This window comes from Danio aesculapii, chromosome 4 (genome assembly GCF_903798145.1).
Source record: "Danio aesculapii chromosome 4, fDanAes4.1, whole genome shotgun sequence".
Taxonomy (NCBI): Eukaryota; Metazoa; Chordata; class Actinopteri; order Cypriniformes; family Danionidae; genus Danio; species Danio aesculapii.
Window position 1 is genome coordinate 14,873,217 of NC_079438.1, and position 25,109 is coordinate 14,898,325.

Consider the following 25,109-nt stretch of genomic DNA (forward strand, 5'->3'; position numbering starts at 1 on the left):
AACAAGGTGGTCAGGATGTCAATAGAAACACTTAAAGGAAGGGTAGTAAACTGTGTCATATATTTGACAAAAGATTAAAAAGCAAGGTTAGCTTTTACTTAGCACAATTATTCAATATTAGGTTATTACTTTGTGTTTCAGTCAGGAATGTTTTAATTATGCAATATTTTTCCAACAGCATCGATGCTTCAAAAAAGGGATGGATAACTGGGATGCCTGAATGATGATAACAGAAATCCTAAATGAAGGCAGTAGTTCTTAAAGAAGCCCACACCTGTGTCCGTTTACTACAAAGGATAACTTTCCAGATGAAGAAATTACCCACTTCTATGGTGATTCTTCTTGGCCATGGCATTCAAGGGTAAGTGTGTGGTCTCTTTAAGACATGTTTGTTGTAGGACTGGGTGATATGGGCAAAAAATCATATACCGGTATTTTTAGGAGGAACGACGGTATACGATATATATCTGGTATTTTCCCATAAATGGTTACTTGAGAGTTAAAGCCTTTATTAAAACTTTATCAAACAGTTTTTGAGCAAAATATAATTCAAGCACATGGGTTTCCCTCTCTGTTTACAAAAAAAAAAAACAGCTGCACAAAAAATAACAGCTGCACAAAATCTTTTTTTCTTTTTTTTTTCCTGCTTAAAACTGTTGCACAACATTTCAAGTAAAAAAAAAAAATCTTTGATAAATAAATACAGTACAGGGTTTTTTCCTGCTTAACACTATACACAGCACTACTGTGCTGTTGTGCAAATAACAAAATAAACAGAACCATACACACACTTAAATAGTAACACAACAAAAAATATTGTAGGATAGAAAAAAACCACAATAAATGTAAATATGAAACACACACTATTTTGTCACAATTACAGTGTTGTTATAAGTAATCCTGTATACCACAGTTGTGTGATTTTACAAACAACAATTAAATCAGCTGTATATGTTTTATTAGCTACACATTTACATGTATGTATTGTGCACAACTATTAAACAGTGCACATATCGAAGATATCTACAGACAAGTCTTCCACTCCAAGTAAAAAAGTCCTACACTTTTTCTTTTGTTTTGACTAAACTTATTTTACTAAATATTAAATAAGGAGACTAGAGCAAATAGACTATAGATACGAGAAGTAATGAAACAGTTTCAGAGTACTGTGATGAAATGCTGGTTAAGCATATAAATGTAAACAGTCATTATAACAGAGCAGAACACATAGCTAAATGTATTATTATGTATATGTAAAGAAGAGACCGTCGTGCAATAAATAATGAACTTATAATCAGTGAATATGAGCTGGTTTTATTTTCGAAATGTGGTATAAATTCCTCCCATTTTGACGTTTTTAATTTATTTGAACACATCAGTCAATTTGACAAGGCTTCTATGTTCGTTCTTGCTGTCAATTGTGGAGGAAATGATCAATAAAAGGTTTCTGATAAACCTCTGTGACAGCTGCAGGCGCTGTGTGACGTGCGCGTACGCGAAGTGAGTCAGATTTCGATACAACACCGACACTGCATGTTCCTCCATGTTGTGTCAGTGATGGGTCATTCTTGAATGTTTTGTTCATTTTGAACAAATCTATTGTATGACTCATGGAGTGAATCATTTATTTGCGCATGTGCTCATTTGTGCAAGTGAAGCTCGTGTGCTGCCTTGAAGTGGTCTGTTTCGCGCAGAATGCGCATGTGTGGCTTCAAACCATATCGATATAAACGATGTTGGATAATCCCGCATCGAGTTGGGGAATCATATCGATATATCCCCAGAACTCAATATACCGCCCAGCCCTAGTTTGTTGTATTGTGTTGTGTATTTCATTTATTAGTTTACTTTTTGATGTTTCAAATTACTCTAAAGAAATAAATTCATTGTTTGTGCATGTTTTTAAATTTCAGTATTAATCCACACAGTGGCAAAAGTTGAACTATTCTGAAAATTGACTGCAGCATGTGTGTATGAACAGCTGATTGTGGTCATAGCAATGACAGAGTTCAGAAACTAATTTAAATTGGTAAAGGAAGAAGCACACATTGAGTTTTCAACGTGGTTTTGGACACAATATTTGAATACCCCATACAGATTTAACCTGAGAGATACAGTACAAGCACTGATCTATAATAGATACGTGATTACAAGCCGTGCCGGATGATTACAAGTTACAACACACAATTAAATACATATTTTGTAATCTACACAAAATAAGGCAACCATTTTAATCACATCTACAGGTTGTGATCATAGACTGTAAAATATATGGACGGAGCATCCGTGACGTCAACCATAGGTTTCTGAACACTGCAAAAGAAGCTACAAGTAGGCACGGCCAAGCGTCGCCATTTTGTTCGCGCGTCATCGCACCCACGGCGGGATACCAAACAAGGGCAAAGAGGCGGAGAGTGAGCGGAGCTACAGACACCTGCTGGCACTTTGCTTAGACCTGGCAGACAGACTTTACTTTGGGAGAAACACTTAATACTTCATTACCTGCGACTTGTTTGTGTTCTGACCACATGTGCTTGGCTGTACACTATATCAATAAAGTGTTTAGACTTTTAAAAACACTGTAGTAATACATTGAGCCACTAAACATTGTTCTTATGATGTTTTTCTACAGGAGGAAAACGCGAAATACTTCCAAACACTTTAAATATAGTCTGTGTTAGTAAATGCAAGACTATTGATGAACTCCAGCATAACACTGTATGCAGAGATGTATAAAGTACTAGAGACCCAGACTTAAGTAAAAGTACAAGTACTCTATCAAAAAGTGACTTGAGTAGAAGTAAAAGTGCTCTTTAAGCACTATACTTAAGTGGAAGTACTAAAGTATTCAACATTTTTTGTACTTAAGTATTGCAAGTAGTTTATTTCAAAATTTACTACTCAAGTACTGAAAGTAAAAGTACAAGTATTGTGTAATGTAGTTATTAAAGAATGCAGTCAAAAGACATCATATTGTTTTGTTTATTTTAAATCTCTTTTTTGGGGGCACGTCATTAAGCAGAACGAAAAGAAACATGGCTTACAATACTGTTTTTCTCTCATGCTTGAACCACAGATCTGACAGATTTTAACAGCTTTAACACACACCTTTCAAAGTTGTGTGTCACAAAAATAGTCCATAATCCACTCAAAACGCTATTGAAACCCATTTTCGGAGCACAAATTACTGGTTGTAAACGCTGTAAATGAACGTTCTAATTCACTTGATTTTGATTTTATTGTAAAAAAAAAAGAAAATGTGTATATTACTGTGTTAAATGAAAATCTGAAATATTTTATGGCTTATGGCTATGATTTAGTATTCAAAAATGTTTCATTTTGATTATGTTTTAATTAAATTGGTCTTAAACTTCATATTTTTCATATTTTTAGAGTATATTTATTCATTCTGGTACTTTTACCATAAACCAACATCTCAACCATTTGGTAGAAGCTGATATTTTAGAAATTATAGGATGTGTTGGGGGAAAATGTATTGATTGTGTTAACTAGCGACATTAGGAGTAAAGAAATGCAATAAATAAAAAAATTCTATTGTTTTTTTTCTTGGTGTGACAGTTAAATGGTTACTTGTAATAAAATTGTGTCCTTTAATACAGCAGTAATATATATGAACTGTACCCTTAATTTGACCCGCTCAAAGAAAACACTCTTTCTGAATGTATCAAACAAAACTCATGCACAGAAGACAGCATGAGCATTTATAGCAAATAAACAAATGTAAATATTCTCCCGCCTGCTTTATAAACGCTGAAAGGCGAGGTCTTACACCCCTTTGATTGGTTATTGCTTCACCTTCTAAACAGAAAGGGTTGCTATCGGCTTTAGAAATGAAAGCGTTGTTCACTGATGGCGGGAAGAACAGCCGCGGTTACAGTCTATGTATGTATAATACGCGGTTATCACAGGTAATCTATAATAGACACAGTGGAGAAAACTTGCACCTCATACACGCCCAGGTCTGGATCCACAAGTATCGCTTTAACAGCCAAGAGGAGATAAACAGTTGAGTCTCACAACATTTCTCTGTAGTAGTGAAATAGCGGCTCGTGTGCTGTGCCGCCTTCACTCGCCCTCGCGCCTCCGTCCTTCGCCATAGTATTGCGACACCGCACATAGGAGATAAATGACGTCAGTACGTAATAACCCGTTATGATCTATTACTGAACCGATATCGACCATTTTGACACCTCTAGTAACGAGTAACGATGCAGCTCATAAAAAATCTATCGGAGTAAAAGTATTAAACTCATCGAAAATATGTACTTAAGTAAAAGTGGAAGTAGGAGAAAAAAACAATACTCCAGTAAAGTACAGATACTGCCTTTTAGTACTTAAGTACAGTAGTGAAGTAGTTCTACTTCGTTACTATACATCTCTGACTGTATGATAACGCTTCAGATGACTGCTAGAGCCTACAGCTAATCAATCTGTCAGATTCTGGAGTGCTTTACGGGTCTAAAGAAAAATATTAATGATAAATGATCTTAAATAAAACAAATACATTTATAGAGATGGTATACAAGTATATAACTTTACTCACATGGGAAACGAGGCCACATGAATGGTTTGTGAGCACAATTAAGTGCACACAGCATCCAATATCATCTAATAATTGTAAGAAATAAGTCCAAAAGGCAACTGACTGTGTGAAGCCACATAAAACAACACAAAAATACGATGAATATGCCGAGATCAGTGGCTAATCTGCTGGATTCAGCTGAGGTGAAGTGACAGCGACCAGCGAGACCTAGCTGTCACTCAAGTGGCCACGCCCTTAATTATGCAAACTTAATAAAACCTAATACGAAGGAAATGGATGAATTATAAAAAAATTCACCCCCCTCACAGTTGTCATGAAGGGAAATATTAGCTATATGAACCAAAATGGTTCTTTATACCAGGCTGTAAACACCTTTTTTTCTGCTGTTAAATTGGCCATTCTAACAGTGGGCTCAATTACAATTTGCTCTATTATGGAGCCAGGACTAGCGGAATTTTGATGAATTGCAGTTTCAGTTACTTCCGTATTGGCTTCCCGAGGGAGAGCGGGAGGTTGCCGCTTGGTTGTGATTTGAAGGAAGAAGAAATTGGTCCATATGAATGGTGAATCATTTATTATAATCACTCATTTATAATGTCACTCGTGTAGCCAATAGGATTATTGCAAAAACTAAGCTCTGTGCTCTACCATAGTTCATTAAACTTGCACCTTTTGTCCATTGAGATCATCTTTAATATAAAATGCTCTTCATCATAATATAACTTTCCTGAATTTTAAAGCCTGAATACAAGCACCACAACTAAAAGTCTGACACTAGGCTATAAAAGGACTATACCATGATCGTCACCTCATCACCATCAACCTGTTCACTGTGAGATATTTCATGTCCGACAGCACCTGTAGTCTCGTTTAGCAACTTTTTAGCAACCAGCTTTATAAAGACACCTAACAGCTTAAAAGAAAAATCACAAATGTGCTGTAACTGGTGTGTTTTATATCTTAGAATAAAACATGAATGTATCTTAATAATAATAATAAAAAGCACTCAAGGACACCTTACAGCAGATCACAAGCACATCATAAAAATACAAGCAGTAAAAATGACAATCAGCATAAAATTAAACCAGCAAATCATTAAAAGCTATCCTAAACAAAAAACGCTTTTATCTAAATAGAGTCCACCTGGCGAATGTGCAAAGGCAGGGAGTTCCATAACTTTGGTGCTGTACAGCTAAAAGCCCTGCCACCAAATGACTTCATCTTAAAGTTTGGGACAGATAACAGTTCAGCAGAAGATGATCTCAGTGAGCGCAAAGGAGTGTACAAATGAAGAAGATCATTTCTTAAGCTTGCATTAAACACACTTTATTTTAGGGATTTTACAAATATGCCATTCCAAAAACATAAAAAAAAAACATTTACTTTAGAAAGTTGGAAGCAGAAGTGCTAAAACACAAACTTGCGTCTGGGTTTTTGTCTACAGAGACATCATAGTTCCACCACTCTATAGGGGTTGGTTTGGTTATGTATTGGCTTTGTAGGCTCATTTTATATCTGCATTCACTGCCTTTCCGACCCAATCTTGTGCCTTTCCTTTTTATGTTTACAGGAATTATGTGAAGAGTCATCAATGGCAATGATCGAATGTGGTTCGAAACACTTCCACATCAGATAAGGAGAAAGTAAGAGAATTCAATTTTTCTTTTTGATAAAAGCCAGTGTAGATGACCATTATGTTCAATCACTGACACTTCTACCTCCAGCCAGTAGAGGGTGCTGTTGTCTTAAAACAGGCCTGAGTTTACTCATTGAGGAAGTCTTGGGTGAAGTGTTTAGTGCTACAAAAGAAAAGGACTTTGGAGTGCTCTCTGTAAAAAACGAACTCAAAAGGCAGTCAAAAAGGTTTTCCCACTTTTAGCTCCTGGCTGATGAAGGGCACAAGGTATTGTTTATATTTTAATCAGTGAAATTTGAAAGACTGTTTATCTTGAAAGTTTATGGTTTGTTGATGGTCTTTCGGTTAGCATTAACTGTTGTTAGCGCATGTATGGGGATTTTGAGTATCAGTAATATCCATATTATTTGGTAATTTTGTACAAATAGCATGTCATTTAATGTTATTACTATTTCCTTATAACTTGCACTACAAATAGGACATTGTTGTAAATAATAAGGTCATAAATGCTTTATCTGCATTAAATATTGGCATTGTTAGTGTTAAAACAATTCAATTTATTTAGACTTACTACTATACAGTTAGGCAAGTTTATAATTTATGCCTGTACAGTGAATATATGACTGTAAATGTGTATTTATCAGTTTATCGGCTTGTTATGAGCATTTGTTTAACACAATTTCAAGGATATGTGTAATGAGTATTCTTTGTTTCTTTTATTCAGCTCTTACGATGATTTATTTTGAAGATTAAACACTTTTTATAAACATCAGTCCCTGAGAGTAAAGTGCATCTGTTCAGCTGGGAATGCTACAGTAAGAGCTTCTCCCTTACTCTGGAGAGTAAGCGCTTTACCCAGAAAACCTACAGCTTCACTCCTTGTAAATCTGTGATACTTCTGCAAATAAATAAATAATGGATGCTACTGAAATAAAGGACCAAGAACAGCAGTTGGACGCCCCTCGTGATGGAACAGAAGAGGAAGAACTTGACCGCTCTGTTAGACAGCGAAACCCCACAGAAAAGATGCGTGCTTATAAAAAGGACGAGGCCCTAAGGAAGGAAAAAAGATTAATTCATTTGTATGAACAATGGAAGGAACTAGCTCGCAACACAAGGGAAAAGTTAAAGACAGACATTAGCGAGACCCAACTGGTAGAACTTATTAATGCACTAGAGAAGGGAAGAGATGATGTCATGCACATCTACTTAGAGATTAGAGATTACATCACTCCCTCCAGTAGCACTAGACGCAGAATTGATACATGTGAAGCGGTGACAAAGGATATTTCAAAGTTGATTTTTGACAGAATGGCATGCCTTGAGGATTTTGACAGAGAAAATGTAAAACAAAACCTGCGTGAGCTACTAAATCATGATTATGCTCGTTCAGTCTATGGATCCTCAGTCTCACACTCCTCATCAACAAGGTCTAGCATTACATCTATTGCAGCGAAGCGGGCAGATGCAGCAGCTGAATTAGCAGCCAAAGAAGCGGAATATGCAATGATACAAGAGATTGAAGCTCAAAAGTGTGAACTGGAAAAACTAAAGGCAGAAAAGGATGTCAAGGCAGCTAGAGCCAGACTGCAAGCCTATGATCAAGAAATGTCACATGGTGCCAGTATTCATTCTTCGGAGTCTAATAGGATGGAAGGGCAGGATGTAAGCAATACAGTGCAGCAGCAAGAGGTTCCATCATCCATCCAATGTCCTACTAACACCAATGCAACTCATCCCACTAGCATCGTAGCTGCACCCTCTACTTCAAAATCTGATATATCTTATCTAGCTCAAGCTGTTCAAGATAGCATAGCACTTAACAGGCTGCCTACAACTGAACCATCTGTGTTTAATGGAGATCCAATCCAGTTCATTGAGTGGAAAGCTGCATTTATGTCACTTATTGATGGAAAGGCTATTTCTTCTGCTGATAAGCTCCACTATTTAAAAAGGTATGTTGGTGGGGCAGCTCGTAAGTCTCTTGATGGAATCTTCTATAGGAATGATGATGAGGCATATAATGATGCATGGAACAAGCTGAACCAACGGTATGGACAGCCATTTGTCATACAAAAGTCATTCAGGGAAAAACTAGCTAAATGGCCTAAGATTCAAGCTAAGGATGCTGAAGGTTTCAGAGAGTTCTCAGACTTCTTGAATGCCTGCCATCAGGCTATGCCCCATGTCAAAGGGCTTGAGATACTAAATGATTGTGATGAAAATCAGAAACTCGTACGCAAATTACCAGACTGGGCAGCATCACGGTGGAATCGTCAGGTCACACAGACACTGATTGACACTCTAGACTTTCCCAAGTTTATAGATTTTGTCACCTTTATGATGATGGAAGCAGAGATTGCTTGTAATCCTGTCACCTCTTTCAGCGCTCTTCATGCCTCTGACCCTATTCCAGAAAAACTGAACCTTAAGGACAGTAAAAGGAACAGAGCTAACGTTCTACACACCCAAACAATTACGGAAAATAATCAAAGGGATGGAACTGAACAAAGGCCCGTTAAAGGTTATATAAGGGTGTGTCTTTTCTGCAAAGACAGCAAGCATAAGATTCACAACTGTCCTAAGTTTGTGGCAAAGTCATTAGAAGAGAAAAGGAAATATGTGAAGGAGAACAAACTCTGCTATGGCTGCATGAAATTAGGCCACAACGCAAAGGACTGCCGTAATCGTTTATCATGTGACACCTGTGGAGGTAGACATCCAATGTGCCTACATGATGAAAATTATACAAAGAGGGTCTACTCTGCACCAATCTTAAATCAAGGTGACACAGAGACAACTTCTGTAACATCTCACAAAGTAGGGAATAACGAGTCATCCACCAATACATCAATGATTGTGCCAGTGTGGGTATCAACCGAAAGCAATCCAGGCTCTGAAATACTTGTTTATGCTCTGCTTGACACCCAGAGTGACACTGTGTTTGTAGACAAAGAACTGAGCGACAAGCTTCAAGCCGACACTCATCCTGTGAGACTGAAGTTAACAACCATGACCTCAAAGGATGTTGTCATGCCAAGTGAAAGGGTGTCCGGTCTCAAAGTATGAGGTTACAACTCTTCCACTGTCATATGCTTGCCTACAACCTATACCAAGGACTCCATTCCAGTAAACCGTACTCACATACCTACCTGTGACACAGCACAACGATGGAAGCATCTCTCTACCACAGTGGATAAAATTCCACCTCTGCTGGATTGTGAGGTTGGCCTCCTTATAGGTTACAGCTGTCCGAAGGCTTTAGCTCCAAAACAGGTCATTTTAGGAGGAGATAATGAACCTTATGCAGTCAGTACAGACCTAGGATGGAGCATTGTTGGATGCCCATTTTCACATCCTGAATCACAAAGCTTCCAAGCACAAATCTGTCATCGAGTCAGCACTAAAGAGCTTCCACCAATGACCCCAGCGGATGCTATTAAAGTATTGGAGTCTGACTTCAAAGATGCTGTCGAAGACAGTAAAACTGTGTCGCAGGATGACATCCTCTTTTTGACTAAATTGCAGCAAGGCATAAGGAAGAACATCCATGGCCATTATGAGATGCCTCTCCCATTCAAAGAGAGACCTCACTTGCCTAACAATAAGCAGCTTGCCACCATAAGGATCAATCATCTCAAAAGGAAACTCCTAAGAGATGAAAGGTATAAGGAACATTATGAAAGGTTTATGGAAGATGTCATTGAGAGAGGTGATGCAGAAGAAGTTCATGATGAAGGAAAGAATGGGGAGAAGTGGTACATCCCTCATCACGGGGTTTATCACTCTAAAAAGCCTGACAAGCTTCGTGTTGTCTTCGATTGCTTCGCTAAGTACCAGGGAACCAGTCTCAATGACCATCTGCTCCAAGGCCCAGATTTAATTAACAATCTGATTGGTATTCTTTTAAGGTTCAGACAACATCTCATTGCCCTGATGTGTGATGTTGAGATGATGTTTCATCAATTTCATGTGGACAAAGCAGATCGAAACTACCTCCGCTTTTTATGGTGGAAAAGAGGAGACTTAAGTTCATGCCCACAAGAATACCGAATGAAGGTCCATCTTTTCGGTGCAACCTCATCACCTGGATGCGCCAACTATGGCCTAAAACATCTTGCTAAGGAGAAAGAACATATGTATCCTCTTGGCTCAAAATTCATCACAACAGACTTCTATGTTGATGATGGTGTTACCAGTGTAGCCAGCACAGAAGAAGCTATCCAGATAGCAACAGAAGCTCGACAACTGTGTGCCTTAGGTGGTCTTAGACTGCACAAATTTATTACTAATGATAGAGTTGTCCTAGATAGCATTCCAATTTCTGAACGATCCACTGAAGTTAAGGCCCTTGACCTCAACTTCGAAGATGCACCCTTAGAAAGAGCTTTAGGGATCTACTGGCACATTGATTCTGACAAACTCAGATTTTCTGTTGACCTCAAAGACCAGCCGGCAACACGCCGGGGCATACTATCTACAGTTGCATCATTGTATGATCCACTCGGCTTGATTGCTCCTTTCTTCCTCAGAGGAAAATTGGTGCTGCAGGAAATGTGCAGAAATGGAACCGGCTGGGATGAGCCTCTTCTTAAGGAATTGCAGCCAAGGTGGGAGCATTGGAAAGATGATCTAGTGAACTTAGAGAAGTTTAATATATCTCGCTGCTATGTGCCTGCAAGCTTTGGGAAGGTCATCAAAAGAGAACTTCATCACTTCTCTGATGCCTGCAACAGTGGCTATGGCCAATGTTCTTACTTGAGATTCGTAAATGAAGTAGGGAACATCCACTGTGCTTTGGTCATTGGTAAATCCAGAGTTGCTCCTATTAAGGTCCAGACTATTCCCAGGCTCGAACTAACAGCTGCTGTTGTCTCAGTTGCCATAAGCAATATGCTTAAACAAGAGCTTGAGTATAAGGACATAGAAGAACACTTCTGGACCGACTCCCAAGTGGTTTTGGGGTACATTAACAATGAGGCACGCCAATTTCACACATTTGTGGCGAATAGAGTGCAGAAAATACATCTTAGCACTACTCCTCAACAGTGGGGATATGTTCCTTCAAATGAAAACCCTGCTGACCACACATCAAGAGGTTTAAGCGCTGCTGACATTCTCAAATCTAATTGGTTGACAGGGCCAGGGTTCTTATGGAAAAGGGATATACCTTATGTTACAGATATTGATACTGCACTGACAACGGGAGACCCTGAAGTGAGACAATGTCAGACACTGAGTGCAGAGACAACAGAATTCAGCCTCTCAGACTGCTTGTCAAGGCTATCTTCATGGTCTATAGCTGTACAAGCTGTGGCTCGCCTTGTTCGCCGTGCCAAAGGGGACAAGTCCAGCACTCAGAGTACGGTAACGGAACGGGAAAATGCTAAATGCATTATCATTAAGGATTTACAAAGTAATGCTTATTTGGAGGATATCAAGTTATTGACCAAAGGGGCCCAGCTGTCACCTAGAAGCAAGTTGTATCATCTTGATGCTTTGATAGATCAAGAAGGAGTTCTCAGAGTAGGAGGAAGGCTCTGTGATGCTTCCCTACCTAATACACTCAAACACCCAGTGATCATTCCTAAAGATCACCATATAACAAAGTTGATCATTGCGCAGTGTCATGAGAATGTTAAACACCAAGGAAGGGGTTTCACTATTAATGAGATCAGATCGCAAGGTTACTGGATTCCAGGAATGAGCAGAGCTGTCACGTCTTATATACATCACTGTGTGGCATGTCGAAAGCTCAGGAGATCCACGGAGGAACAAAGAATGGCCAACCTCCCTTCGGAAAGAACAGATCCCTCTCCACCTTTCACATACTGTGGGATGGAATGCTTTGGTGCCTTTTTCACTAAACAAGGTCGTAAGGATCAAAAAAGATATGGCCTACTCTTCACCTGTTTCAGCTCTAGAGCCATTCACATTGAAATGCTAGACAATATGTCTACAGATGCATTCATCAATGGCCTGCGCTGTTTTATTTCCTTGCGGGGAGCAGTCCGACAAATCAAATGTGATCAGGGCACCAATTTTGTAGGAGCCAAAAATGAACTCAAAAATGCTCTCAAGGAGGTTGATTCAGATCGTCTGACTGTGTTCTTGGCCAAGAAACAGTGTGATTTTGTCCTAAATGCACCACATTCGAGTCATACTGGAGGGGTGTGGGAGAGACAAATCAGGACAGTGAGAAATGTTCTTCGTTCAACACTCTCACTCTCTTCTGGTAGACTGGATGATGCTTCACTGTGCACATTCTTTTATGAAGCTATGGCGATCGTGAACAGCAGACCACTCTCAGTTGACAATCTAAACGATCCTAACAGACTTGCGCCTCTTACGCCTAACAACTTGCTTACTATGAAGTCTGTTCCAGCGTTACCACCTCCAGGTAGATTCATTCGAGAAGACATCTATGCAAGGAAAAGATGGCGTCATGTTCAATATCTTGCAGAACAGTTTTGGAGTCGGTGGCGAAGGGAGTATATATCCAACATAGCTACCAGGCAGTGCTGGCACACAGCAAGGAGAAATCTTCAAGTAGGACATATTGTCATGGAAAAGGCAGATGACTTGCCCAGAAATGAGTGGAGGCTTGTCAGAGTTATGGAGACTACTGCAGATAAAGATGGGCTTGTGAGAAGAGTCAAGATATGTCTTGGTGACCGGAATCTAGGAAAGGATGGTCGTCGTCTCAGCAAGATGTCTGTTATAGAACGTCCTGTCCAGAAGCTGATCCTGTTGCTAGAGGCTATCTAGCTACCAACGGGAACAACAAAGTGTATCCTTTTTGCATTTTGCTATAGTATAGACATGCGTTATTAGTTTCGAGTTAAAGGTCATTTCTATTTTAAAATCATTTGTGATTTATACTCCTTAAGTCATACAAATCTTCCATGATTTGGTGGGAGTGTAGATGACCATTATGTTCAATCACTGACACTTCTACCTCCAGCCAGTAGAGGGTGCTGTTGTCTTAAAACAGGCCTGAGTTTACTCATTGAAGAAGTCTTGGGTGAAGTGTTTAGTGCTACAAAAGAAAAGGACTTTGGAGTGCTCTCTGTAAAAAACGAACTCAAAGGCAGTCAAAAAGGTTTTCCCACTTTTAGCTCCTGGCTGATGAAGGGCACAAGGTATTGTTTATATTTTAATCAGTGAAATTTGAAAGACTGTTTATCTTGAAAGTTTATGGTTTGTTGATGGTCTTTCGGTTAGCATTAACTGTTGTTAGCGCATGTATGGGGATTTTGAGTATCAGTAATATCCATATTATTTGGTAATTTTGTACAAATAGCATGTCATTTAATGTTATTACTATTTCCTTATAACTTGCACTACAAATAGGACATTGTTGTAAATAATAAGGTCATAAATGCTTTATCTGCATTAAATATTGGCATTGTTAGTGTTAAAACAATTCAATTTATTTAGACTTACTACTATACAGTTAGGCAAGTTTATAATTTATGCCTGTACAGTGAATATATGACTGTAAATGTGTATTTATCAGTTTATCGGCTTGTTATGAGCATTTGTTTAACACAATTTCAAGGATATGTGTAATGAGTATTCTTTGTTTCTTTTATTCAGCTCTTACGATGATTTATTTTGAAGATTAAACACTTTTTATAAACATCAGTCCCTGAGAGTAAAGTGCATCTGTTCAGCTGGGAATGCTACAGCCAGGTTTCCATCTAAAGCTGCAAATGTAACTTATGTGGAAAATTGAATTATATTCTAAAATTTGTGAATAATAATCATTTGCATCAAACTAGTTAAAGACAATAAAATAGTCACTTTGCAAAACGTTTTGCCTCAATCTTGGGTTTCTCTTTTTCCCTTTTTCAGGAATTGCATGAATAGTCATTGGTGACTGAGATCGAATGCAGTGCGAAACCTTCCACATCAGGGAAAGAGACAGTAAGTGAATTTAATTTCCTTCTTGACGCTGACCATGTTAGAATAAGAGGTAGGGATGTTCCAATACCCTTTTTCCCTTACCGATACTGATTCTCATACCTGAGCTCAGGGAATCAACCAAATGCAAGTAATAAACCGATACCTGAGTGGGTATCTGTAGAAACTGTTGTGTATAATTTTAGCCTTGTTTAAATTGACAGATTAAATTTATGGTGTGCTTCAGACTTATCCATTAATAAATTATTACAAATGCATACAGCAAACTAGAGTAAAGTTTTACAAAATAACTGTATAAAAACTGCAAAAAAGATATAAAAAATGAATATGAATACTATAGAAAAATAACATCTTTGTATCTTAAAATTCAGAAACTTTTTTTAAAAATAAAAAGGCTTTTCACCTTTTACATTTTTTTTAAAAGTGCAACAGTACCTTATGCTCAGTCTAAATATACCCTAATGGTTTCACACATCTCAGTATTTTAAAGTGCAACCCTTTAGTAAAATATGCATAGAACATTATAAAGTCTTCACACACAGTGTTTCCAACAGCATAGAAAAAAATAATAAACTAAATAAAAAGGCATGTCCTCAATATTTTCTTTTCAGTTAAATTACAAATTGAGATTACAAAACGAAAACACGGACTGAATCCTTTTTAAGAACCAGCATGCTGTTTATTTCCAATCATGTTTCTTTTTGGTTTTTGTTTCATTCAAATAAAAATAGCAGGCTACCTCAAATCGTTTGCTCTACAGAAGATAGGCATTTAATTAATGCTCCTCTCTAATTCTTATATCGCAATGTCTGTCAACATTTTTAATAGAAGTCTTTATTTTAAAGATTATGTCTTGAGCATCTGATTTTACCTCCAGTGCTTGTGTGATTTTTAGTTGCACTGTCCTCAGTAGCACAGAAATATCAGTATAGCAATATAGCCTTTGCTGAAAGGCCGGTTACCAGCAATAAGGTATAATAATGTTATTAGAGATTTTTTTCAATTAATTTTTTTTTATTAAGAAGGAAATATAGCCTAAACTTCACAACAACAGATTCTATCATTGTCATAACGTATAGAATGCCCTTAAACAGTGTAGCCCGTAGTCTAGTTGATGGCAAAGAATTAAGTTTTTTTTTTTATTAAGATTGTTTCATATGTCAAATGAAGCTCTGTTCTTTACAGAAGCTTTAAACAGATGTGTGCTGTGGCCGCAGTGATGAGAGACAATAAGGCACATCTTGACTTATATTTAAAGTATAGGCTAGGGTACTGTAGCAAATAATAATTTAGTTTTTTTAACATGTAGCCAAGGATTGCATTACTTTGCATACATTTTAATAGTTTATAAAGCTATAAAATGAAAGTCTCAGTTTGGTGTGGAGTTATCATAAGCATAAATCATTTAAGTCAATCAGCATTTGTTTGATTTGTAGATTAGGCTATGCAGGCTATTTTAGAGATGGATCTTTTATAAAGACTATTAATAACTGTAATTCTCCAAATGAAAAAAAAGTTTAGTTATTTGTTGATATGATGGTGCCGTGTGGAGCGCACTCAGCGCAAGTGAAAACCACAATGCTTCGACTTGTTTTCAGAGCAGAGCACATTTCAGAAAGTTTTGCATTAGGGGCTTCTTTCTCCACTTGTGCAAATACACGAAGGGGTTTATAATGCAGATCCAGGACAGAGGCAACAACCAATAGCGTTGGTTTGGCATCAACTTGTCTGTGTCAAACTGTGACAAGTCTTTTCACTCTTTTCATTATGCTTCTTTAATCAAAATACATCTGTAGGCACTTGTGGTTGCACATATTATAATATCCCTGAGTTAACAAATAGCCCTATGTGTTGTAAAATAAAATAATAATACATTTTAATTGTTTAACTGATACCATAAATTGGTTAAAAATGCATCCTTTCAGTTAACGGTTAAAGGATTAATATGAACATCTGTAGTTTCCTTTCTCACCCCCATATTTGAACACATTTGTTAAATAGAGTGATGGGACTATAATGTCACTTTGTAGGCAAACCAGCAGTCGGCATCACACTGGTTCCCTTAACAAAAAGCCAATAGGCAAATGTAACTTATGTAGAAATTTAAAACGATGCATTAAAATGTTTCAAACAATCGCTGTTTCACTCAAATGAGTCAAAGATAATAAAATCGTCACTTTGCAAATCTTCTTGCCCCAATCTTGTTTCTCTTTCTCACTTTTACAGGAATTGCATGAAGAATCATTGCTGACTGAGATTGAATGCAGTGTGAAAACATCCATGTCAGGGAAAGAGACAGTAAGTGAATTTAATTTCCTTCTTGATGCAAACCATGTTAGAACCTCAAATCAGAAAAGATTGGCACAGTATGGAAAATGCTAATAAAAAAAGAAAGTACTGATTACTAAATTTACTTTGATTTGTATTGCGTTGCAGATAATCCAACAGACATTATTTAATGTTTAATAAACTTGTATTCCAATTTTGCTTCTTGCAACATATTTCAAAAAAAGTTGACAGGAGTTTAGGGCTGTCATCAGGTAAAATGGTTAAATAATGATGTGATGTGAAACGGGTGATGTCAACAGGTGAGAGAGGACACGGGTACAGGACATTTTTAAGTGTTGTAAAAAAGAATTACACAATTTTTTTTATTAGCAATTTCCATACTGTCCCAACTGTTTCTGATTTGTGGTTGTAGAAGGAGGGTTGATTTATCATATTAGGCTGTTTTACCTGGGCTGTTTTCTCAAAAATGTTGTGATGACTCTCTTTGAGTAAAATATACACCGCTCTATTAATTAATAATAATAACTAGTGTATTGGGGGATGGGCATGACGTGGACATGAAATGTAACTACAGTCTGGCCTTGTAAGAACCCCCATATTTTAACACATTTGATGAATAGAGTTTGGTCAGTTATGTGTTGGCTTTTTAGGCTCAATTTATACTTGCCAATTGCTTTCTTGTACAAAAACTCAAATAACAAATGAAATGAAATTGTAGATGTTGTCCAAGAATTTTTCATTCATTTGCTTTTCCCTAACACCTGAAATTGGCCAGGTATTATTAGTTCATTAGTTAAGTGTAGTACTTGGCTTTTAGATTTTTGATTTGATTTTTTTTTTTTTCTTTCTTTTCTTTCTTTTTCCTTTTCACATTTACAGGAATTATGTGAAGAGTCATCAATGGCAATGATTGAATGTGGTTCGAAACACTTCCACATCAGATAAGGAGAAAGTAAGTGAATTTAATTTACTTCTTGATATGAGCAGAGTTTCCATCCAAAACTGCAAATATATCTTATTGCGAACAAAATAATTTCCTCTTTGACAATGTTCGATGTAGAAGGGTCTCAAAAATAATCTCAAAAATAACTCTCTTTGAGTAAAATAGACCTCTTTCTGTTAGGGATGTCAATTTCCACAAAATCCTGTGATCCATGATCATTTAAATTATTAATTAATCATTAATCACCACTCCATAAACGTAATAGATAAAGTTTTGAAATATTAAACAAATCACCCTAGCCTTTTCCATTTGGAGACTTACAGTAATTATTAGCTTAGTCCATATAAACAGTCCATTTATAAAATACATAATTAATGAATGTGTTAATGAAGAATAAAACCAATATGCAATATGCTCTTTGCATAATGATCACTGCGAAATAAGCTAAGTGCTCATTTTATATATATAAACTATAAATATAAAAATAAAGAAATGAAGTAATGGAACATTATATGTAAAAAAAAAATCTAAATTTATATACAGTAGTAGGCTAGGCTAAAAAAAAGGTGCCTTAAAGCTTCTGTGAAGAACAGACTATATATGACAGGCGACACAATCTCAATAAACACTTGGTGCTTGATGTCAGATAGGCTACATTTATTTAAGGGCATTCGATATGACATTGATAGGATCTGTTGATGTCAAACTTAGGTTTCCTTTATAATATTAAGATATTTCCTCTGTAATACTACTATTATCCCTCATCACCGGTAAAATAACCAGCCTTTGTATTTCATGTATTTTAAATGTAGATTTTCCTGCCAGATTGATGCAGGCAAATAAAATTGTGGCCTTTATTTAATTAAATCTTACTTTCACCTGAACTTGCCACGAGTAAGATGGAGAAAATAAAAACACATCAGCATAGATAAAAATTCAGATGCTTAAGACATAATCTGTAAAAGAATGACTTCTTTTAAGCTTTGTTAGTTTTAAAGTTTGTAGCAAATATATTAATATATTAATTAAATCCTTATTTTTCAGAGAGTGAAATAAATCATCCACTGCACAGTTGTGCAACAGGCACGAACATAAATGTACACTTCATATATATTTTTTTGGAAAATAATGTATTTTTTGGTGGTCAATTATCTACAAAATAAAGAATGAATAACATTTGTGGTGAAGTGTTTCAAAAGAAGTACTGCTATTCAGACCCAAAACACAAACTTTTTGTTAAATAAATAAAATATAAAATTTAAAGTGAAACATTCACAGTTTCAGGGAAGCAAATATTAAACAGCTTTCACTGTTAATGACAAAATCATCCATTGCGCTGGCCAGTTTCAATAATTTAACTATAATAATTTAACATTTAATTAAGTAATTTGAAAGAGCAGGACAGGCTTTACAAGCTATTCAGAGCACTGAACATGTTCACAGATTACCTAGGAAGAACAAACTCGGTCTGAAGGATGAGAGAACTCAGAAACTCATTGTTCCAATTCCAATTTGTGCCAGTCTGTCAGATGAAATTGCTTAAAACACCTTAATATTTTAGAGAAACTAGTTAAAGTTTGCATAACCAATAATTGATCTTATCCACCCGTGACCCACTCATAATTAAACGTCATTTAGCCTACTTTTTGATTTCCTGACCTGCAAATTAACGGCAGCACCCGCAGATATAACCGAGATCCACTTAAAACAGGGTTTTATGCGTCCCCCACATAACATAAACTACACACACTTGATTATTTAACGTGTAAAGTTGTGCGCTTGTCTCGCAGCACAAATCATATCTTATCCTTTAATGTCCATGCTTAATCTGTCATCGATAAGGTCTGTTGATTAAACTGATTACTGACAATAAATCGATCATTGAGTAACTTTTAGCATCCCTACTCTCTATTAATTTATAATAATAACTAGTGTATTGGGGGATGGGCATGACATGGTCATGGAATGTAAGGACAGTTTGGCCTTTTGAGGACCCCTATAGTTTAACACATTTGATTAGTACAGTTTGGTCTGTTATGTGTTCACTTTATTGTGTATTGGGGGATGGGGGTGACATGGACATGAATTATGAGGACAATTTGGCCTTGTGAGGACCCCCATATTTTACACAGTTGATGAATAGAGTTTGGTTGGTTATGTGTTGGCTCATTTTACATCTGGCACTAAGATTTTTGTCATTCATGTACAAGGTGTTTTAGTATTAATTTGACATTTTAGCGTCAATAAGGTTTATCTGATGTGTGCACTTTTTAGCCTAGACATCCTTTCAATTCAATAATAACTGCAGTGAATTTTTTACAAATTGATGCTTTCATATAAAAGTTGTGGTATGTCTAGCATGTGAATTGGATTTTAATAAAAACTCTCCCTCTGTACAGTGTCACCATGAAGTACACAGTGCTGTTTTTTCCAGTTTGGATTTGTGCGATGATTGATTGTAGTGGTCCCATGTTAAGGAGAAAGTGGCCGACTTCAACTTGCAAATGTAAGTATCTATGTCACAAATAATTAGCATAGAAATGTATGTGTCATCATTTTTTTAGTCTGTGTTCTTCAGTACAATATGGATTTCTCCTATAATTTCTAGGTATTTTTTTAATAGTGTTTTTTTTTCTTCCATCAATTCACTATTTGAAAGCCATATCCATTTTTTTCACATTTGTTGTTTTAAGTAAATAAAATATTATATTAACGAATAAATTAATGTAAAATTGATTCTAACAGTACTAGGATTAGTGAACATAATTTAATTTCAAGGTAAATTAAATTCAGTATTATAACATGCATTCATTTTGTTATGCAAAGCAAAAAACAACACGTTTAGTATAGTTGTATATTGTGCTATGTAAAATAAAATATTTCACTGCACAGCAAACACTATAGATTAGATAAAACATATAAGAAATAAAAACTTGAAATATATCAGTCTGTGTGGAATGAATGTATACATTATACAAGTTCCACTGCTTGAATGGAATTAATGAAATAAATCAACTTTTTGAAGATATTCTAATTATATGACCAGCACCTGTATTTAGCTGAAGAAATACACCAGTTAGGCAGCACTAGGGAACTGTGCTCTTATTGAGTAGGATACAGAAAGCCTGCACTCTGACTGTAAAATAAGTCTTTATAGTTTTTTTACAATGTCAGTAAAAATATGTATTTCTGTAAATTTGTGTTTATTTGTTGCAGACACCAACTCAAGGACAGTTATTATAAAAAACATGGAGCAGACTGAAGTGAATGCAGTCATAAGACATTTTAAAGGGACACCTCACCACAAAAGCACAGTGTGATCAATGCAAGATCGCAGAAGACCATGTTCTTAAAGAAAGAAGAAAAATTAAGTGACTTTGTGAGGAACAGAGGTTTGCAGATAAATAAAAGAAATGTTGGAGTGCATTTCAACAAAGAAAAGCAAAAACAGCTTTTAAACGGTTAGTTCATCCAAAAAATTAAATTAGCCCATGGTTTATTCACCCTTATGCAATCCTAGCTGTATATGACATTCTTCGTTCAGACAAACACATTAAGAGTTATTTAAAATTTTCTCTGAGCACTTAAATACTATTATGGATGTGAAGTGTGGGCCTTGTTGGAACCGTTCCAATACATGTCATGTCTTTTGAAGCGGATCGATAGGTTTGTAACAAATATTTATTTTTTATGAATTATGAACTCCAGTTGCTACTTGCGTGTTGGCGACAGAGTCACATGAACCTAAACAAATCAAAGAACAAATTAAAGATGTCCCAAACTCAGCCAACTTGACTTTTCGCAAACAAGCATACAGACATTAGCTGTGTTTCCATCCAAAAATGCGGATGAACTTTATGCGCAAAACTGGATTAACGCGTTAAAGACGTGCAAATAAAGCAGCGTTTCCATCCAACGAGTCAAAGCAAACAAAATCGTCACTTCCTGATTAACTGGCGACAAATATCAACAGTAAAAACTGAATTTGCTGTGGTAAGAGAAGCTGCGTCAATCTTTTCTTCATCTAATAAATGACACGGAGCATGGACGCTCTTATTTCTTGAGGTCATTAATAATATAATAACACTAATACTTAAACGGTTAGGTGTTTTAGAATGACCAAAACAACAGTTCAGATGGTTTACAGTGTGCTGCTGGTTTCTCCATTTACACACATTTTCATCATCACATGATCTCTTATAACAAAATCACATGACCTTTTTTAATGCGCACACTGGAATTTGTGCGGTAAAAGTGTTTCCATCGTAGTTTATGTGCATCTTTTCTTATCGAATAAAAAGTTTATCCTACTCAGTTATGCGCATACGTTTTTTATGCGCATTTTCAAAATTTATGCGCAATATGGCGTTTCAATCCACTGTTTATTATGCACGTATGCAAAATGCACATAAAAATAGGTGCATGGAAACAAAGCTAATGACAGATTCAAAAATCCATTGATCTGCTTCAAAAGACACATTAACCTCCCGGATGCGTATGGGTTCGTTTCACGACAGATATTTGTGCTTTTTCAAGGTTTAAAAAGGGGTCACAATTCACTACCAATATAATGTTTAAAAGTGCCCAGAAAAATTGAAAATAACTCTTAATGTATTCATCTGAAAGAAGAATGTCATGTACACTGAGGATGGCATGAAGTTGAGTAAATCAATTTTAATTTTTGGTTGAACTAACCCTTTAAGGGGCAGAACCCTTAAAATGTTGTCATTGAGTTGTTTTTTTAAAAAGCCTTGGTGAATAAATGCATTTGAGACAGTGATTTGATGTTACTGATCTATATATCTATCTACCTATCTCTCTCTGTCTGTCTGTCTATTAGCTAGTCCAGTTAAACACTGATTGTCCTCACAATCCTGCATTAGTAATGTGTGTGGGTGTGTATGAGTAAAGTCCAGTTAAACACCAGTTGTCCTCACAGTCCTGTGTTAGTAATGTGTGTTGGTGTGTATGAGTAAAGTCCAGTTAAACACCAGTTGTCCTCACAGTCCTGTGTTAGTAATGTGTGTGGGTGTGTATGAGTGAAGTCCAGTTAAACACCAGTTGTCCTCACAGTCCTGTGTTAGTAATGTGTGTGGGTGTGTATGAGTGAAGTCCAGTTAAACACCAGTTGTCCTCACAGTCCTGTGTTAGTAATGTGTGTGGGTGTGTATGAGTGAAGTCCAGTTAAACACCAGTTGTCCTCACAGTCCTGTGTTAGTAATGTGTGTGGGTGTGTATGAGTAAAGTCCAGTTAAACACTAATTGTCCTCACAATCCTGTGTTAGTAAAGTGTGTTGGTGTGTATGAGTGAAGTCCAGTTAAACACTGATTGTGCTCATAATCCAGGGTTGTTAGTGTGTGTGTGTAACACTCATGGCTGTCCTCATAATGCATGATTAAATCCGAAACGCCCACTTTTGCCATGTCCCCACATTGTTGTAGGATGTCAGGTCTTAATATTTCCAGACTCTTTCACAATAATTAAATTCTGAGTAGACAGAATTATTCCCCATGCAATATGGAGAAGATTCATATTTCTTACTAATCTGTAAGACAAAAGGAAATGTGGGTCCCCATATACCATGATGGTACTTATTTGAGAAAAAGGTCCCAATAAACCACCCGTACCAGTATGTGTGTGTGTGTGTGTGTGTGTGTGAGATGACTTTTTCTCCTTAAGAAATGGATTACAACATGCTGATGATATGCAAATATTTGAGTGTAAAATTTCTCAAAAGAAAATATATTGTGCTCAAAGGGAAAAATATTTCTATTTTAACCCATACGTTAAAAAAGATTATATTTTAGAGCAGTAATCACAGTACCGTGAAACTGTGATATTTTTATTTAAGGTTATCATACAGATACGGTCAGAATCTTATACTGGCCCATGCCTAACGCTGCTTGATGTTGCAATGTCATATTTTCTTATTTTATTATTTTTCTTTGTATGTATAGTCATGAACACACTTGTTTGTAGAGCAAGTAGTGTGACCGTTTATTAATCCTGGTCATTTCTCCAATAGGCAACTGAATTGGAAGTGCTAAAACAATAGCTTGAGATCAGGTCACTGACATAAATGACAATTTTTGTATGTCGCTGTTTGTCATTGTGCTCTATTTATCCTGAGAGCTGATGCTGAGGATCCTTAGGGCTTTTCACACTTGAAACTCTTAACCCTGGGTCAATCTAACCCTCGTTATCAGAATCCTGGGTTATCTGTAATCATGTTCCACACTGCTCATGCTATACCTGGTGTTCATTAACAGACGGTTCACATTCCCTAACCCCGGGTTAACATTATTATTTGTATATTTACGTTGTCACTGTCCCTGATTGGACAGGTAACCTTTTTAGATAGCTTTTCTGCATCTTGTCGGGTATATAAAATGTCACCACATAGGTCTTCATCTAAGCCTCAGGACATGCACAAAGGCAAGAAAACAAAGACAAAAGTACAAATGAATGAAAACAAGAAGCAAAGTATGTAATCTTGGTATCTCCTCTTCACTCCAGTTTACAGACAACATGGCATTAAGAATTTGCATAAGTTCATTCATTCATTTTCCTTCAGCTTAGTCCCTTTATTCATCACCACAGCAGAATGAACCACAAACTTATCCAGCATATGTTTTAAACAGCGGATGCCCTTCCAGGGCTCGACAATAAGGACCTGGGGCCAGCGTGCGAAACGCTCGGGACAATATAGAGAATGGTTACTGGCCCGATCGGGCCAGTGCTGCCTTGTCACTAAAGTATAATTTGGCTGCTACTGTTTGTCAATTGGGTGCTAATACAGGGTGCTTTCACACCCAGACGTTTGTTTCGGAACCTGTCTCGTTTGCCCAGTAAGCGTGGTTTTTATTTTATTTATCAGATAATTACCATAAAATAACAGACATTAAATTACAGATATTTCCTTGATTTTAAATTTCTGTAAATTTTTGTAATTTACCATCTATTATTTTACTTTTTTTTTTCCGGCACCCCAGCTGCCAAAATAACACACACACACACACACACACACACACACACACACACACACACATATATATATATATATATATATATATATATATATATATATATATATATATATATATATATATACATATATACTCTCTAATCTGCTGATTTTCACTCACTCATCGCACCACTGCAGCAATAGTGTCAGTCTAGCTGAGCTCCTATCCACTTCCATCATAACATTTCTGTAAGAGCACACATAACACTCTAGACATTGACTACCAATGCACCTCTGCCGCAGTCACTCTACTGAGCCTCATTTCCCCTCTGCAACGCAGCCGCAACAGTAACACTCTGCTTGAGTTCACATACACTTCAATTTAATCATTTACTACTGACACACTCCCCAGCACTGCCACAGCAGTTAAAATGTCTCTCCAGAGGCATACTTTTCTTCTATTACTGACTTTCATAACACCTCTGCAGTCACAGAGATGCTCCGCTGAGCTTCATTTCCCTCTACACTACCACTGCTGCAGCAGTGATGCTCTGCTAAGCTCATATACACTTCCATTTAGCCATTCACTATTGATACACTCCCCAGAACTGCCACGGAACTTAAAATGTCTCTGCGAAGGTGTATTTCTCTTCCAATATTGACTTCCATTGCACCTCTGCAGCAGCAGAGACGCTCTGCCTGAGCTCATGTCCACTATCATTCATCCATACCACTACTGACACACCCCCATCACTGCCAAAGCAGTTAAAACGCTTCTGCAAAAGT

The 25,109-nt window shown here is 36.7% G+C and overlaps 1 protein-coding gene, 1 long non-coding RNA gene and 1 pseudogene across 2 annotated transcripts in view; all 3 read left to right on the plus strand.

Moving 5' to 3' along the window:
* The window catches only part of LOC130222028 (NLR family CARD domain-containing protein 3-like), a 503,712-nt gene that overhangs the window by 243,531 nt on the left and 235,072 nt on the right, over nucleotides 1-25,109 (plus strand).
* Nucleotides 1-25,109, plus strand: part of LOC130222147 (gastrula zinc finger protein XlCGF8.2DB-like) — a 245,622-nt pseudogene that overhangs the window by 218,310 nt on the left and 2,203 nt on the right.
* Nucleotides 274-22,158, plus strand: LOC130222247 (uncharacterized). The gene is made up of 7 exons (XR_008836376.1): nucleotides 274-361; nucleotides 6,135-6,207; nucleotides 14,058-14,129; nucleotides 16,353-16,424; nucleotides 17,295-17,367; nucleotides 19,758-19,864; nucleotides 20,575-22,158. It is a non-coding gene; the product is annotated as an uncharacterized LOC130222247 (long non-coding RNA).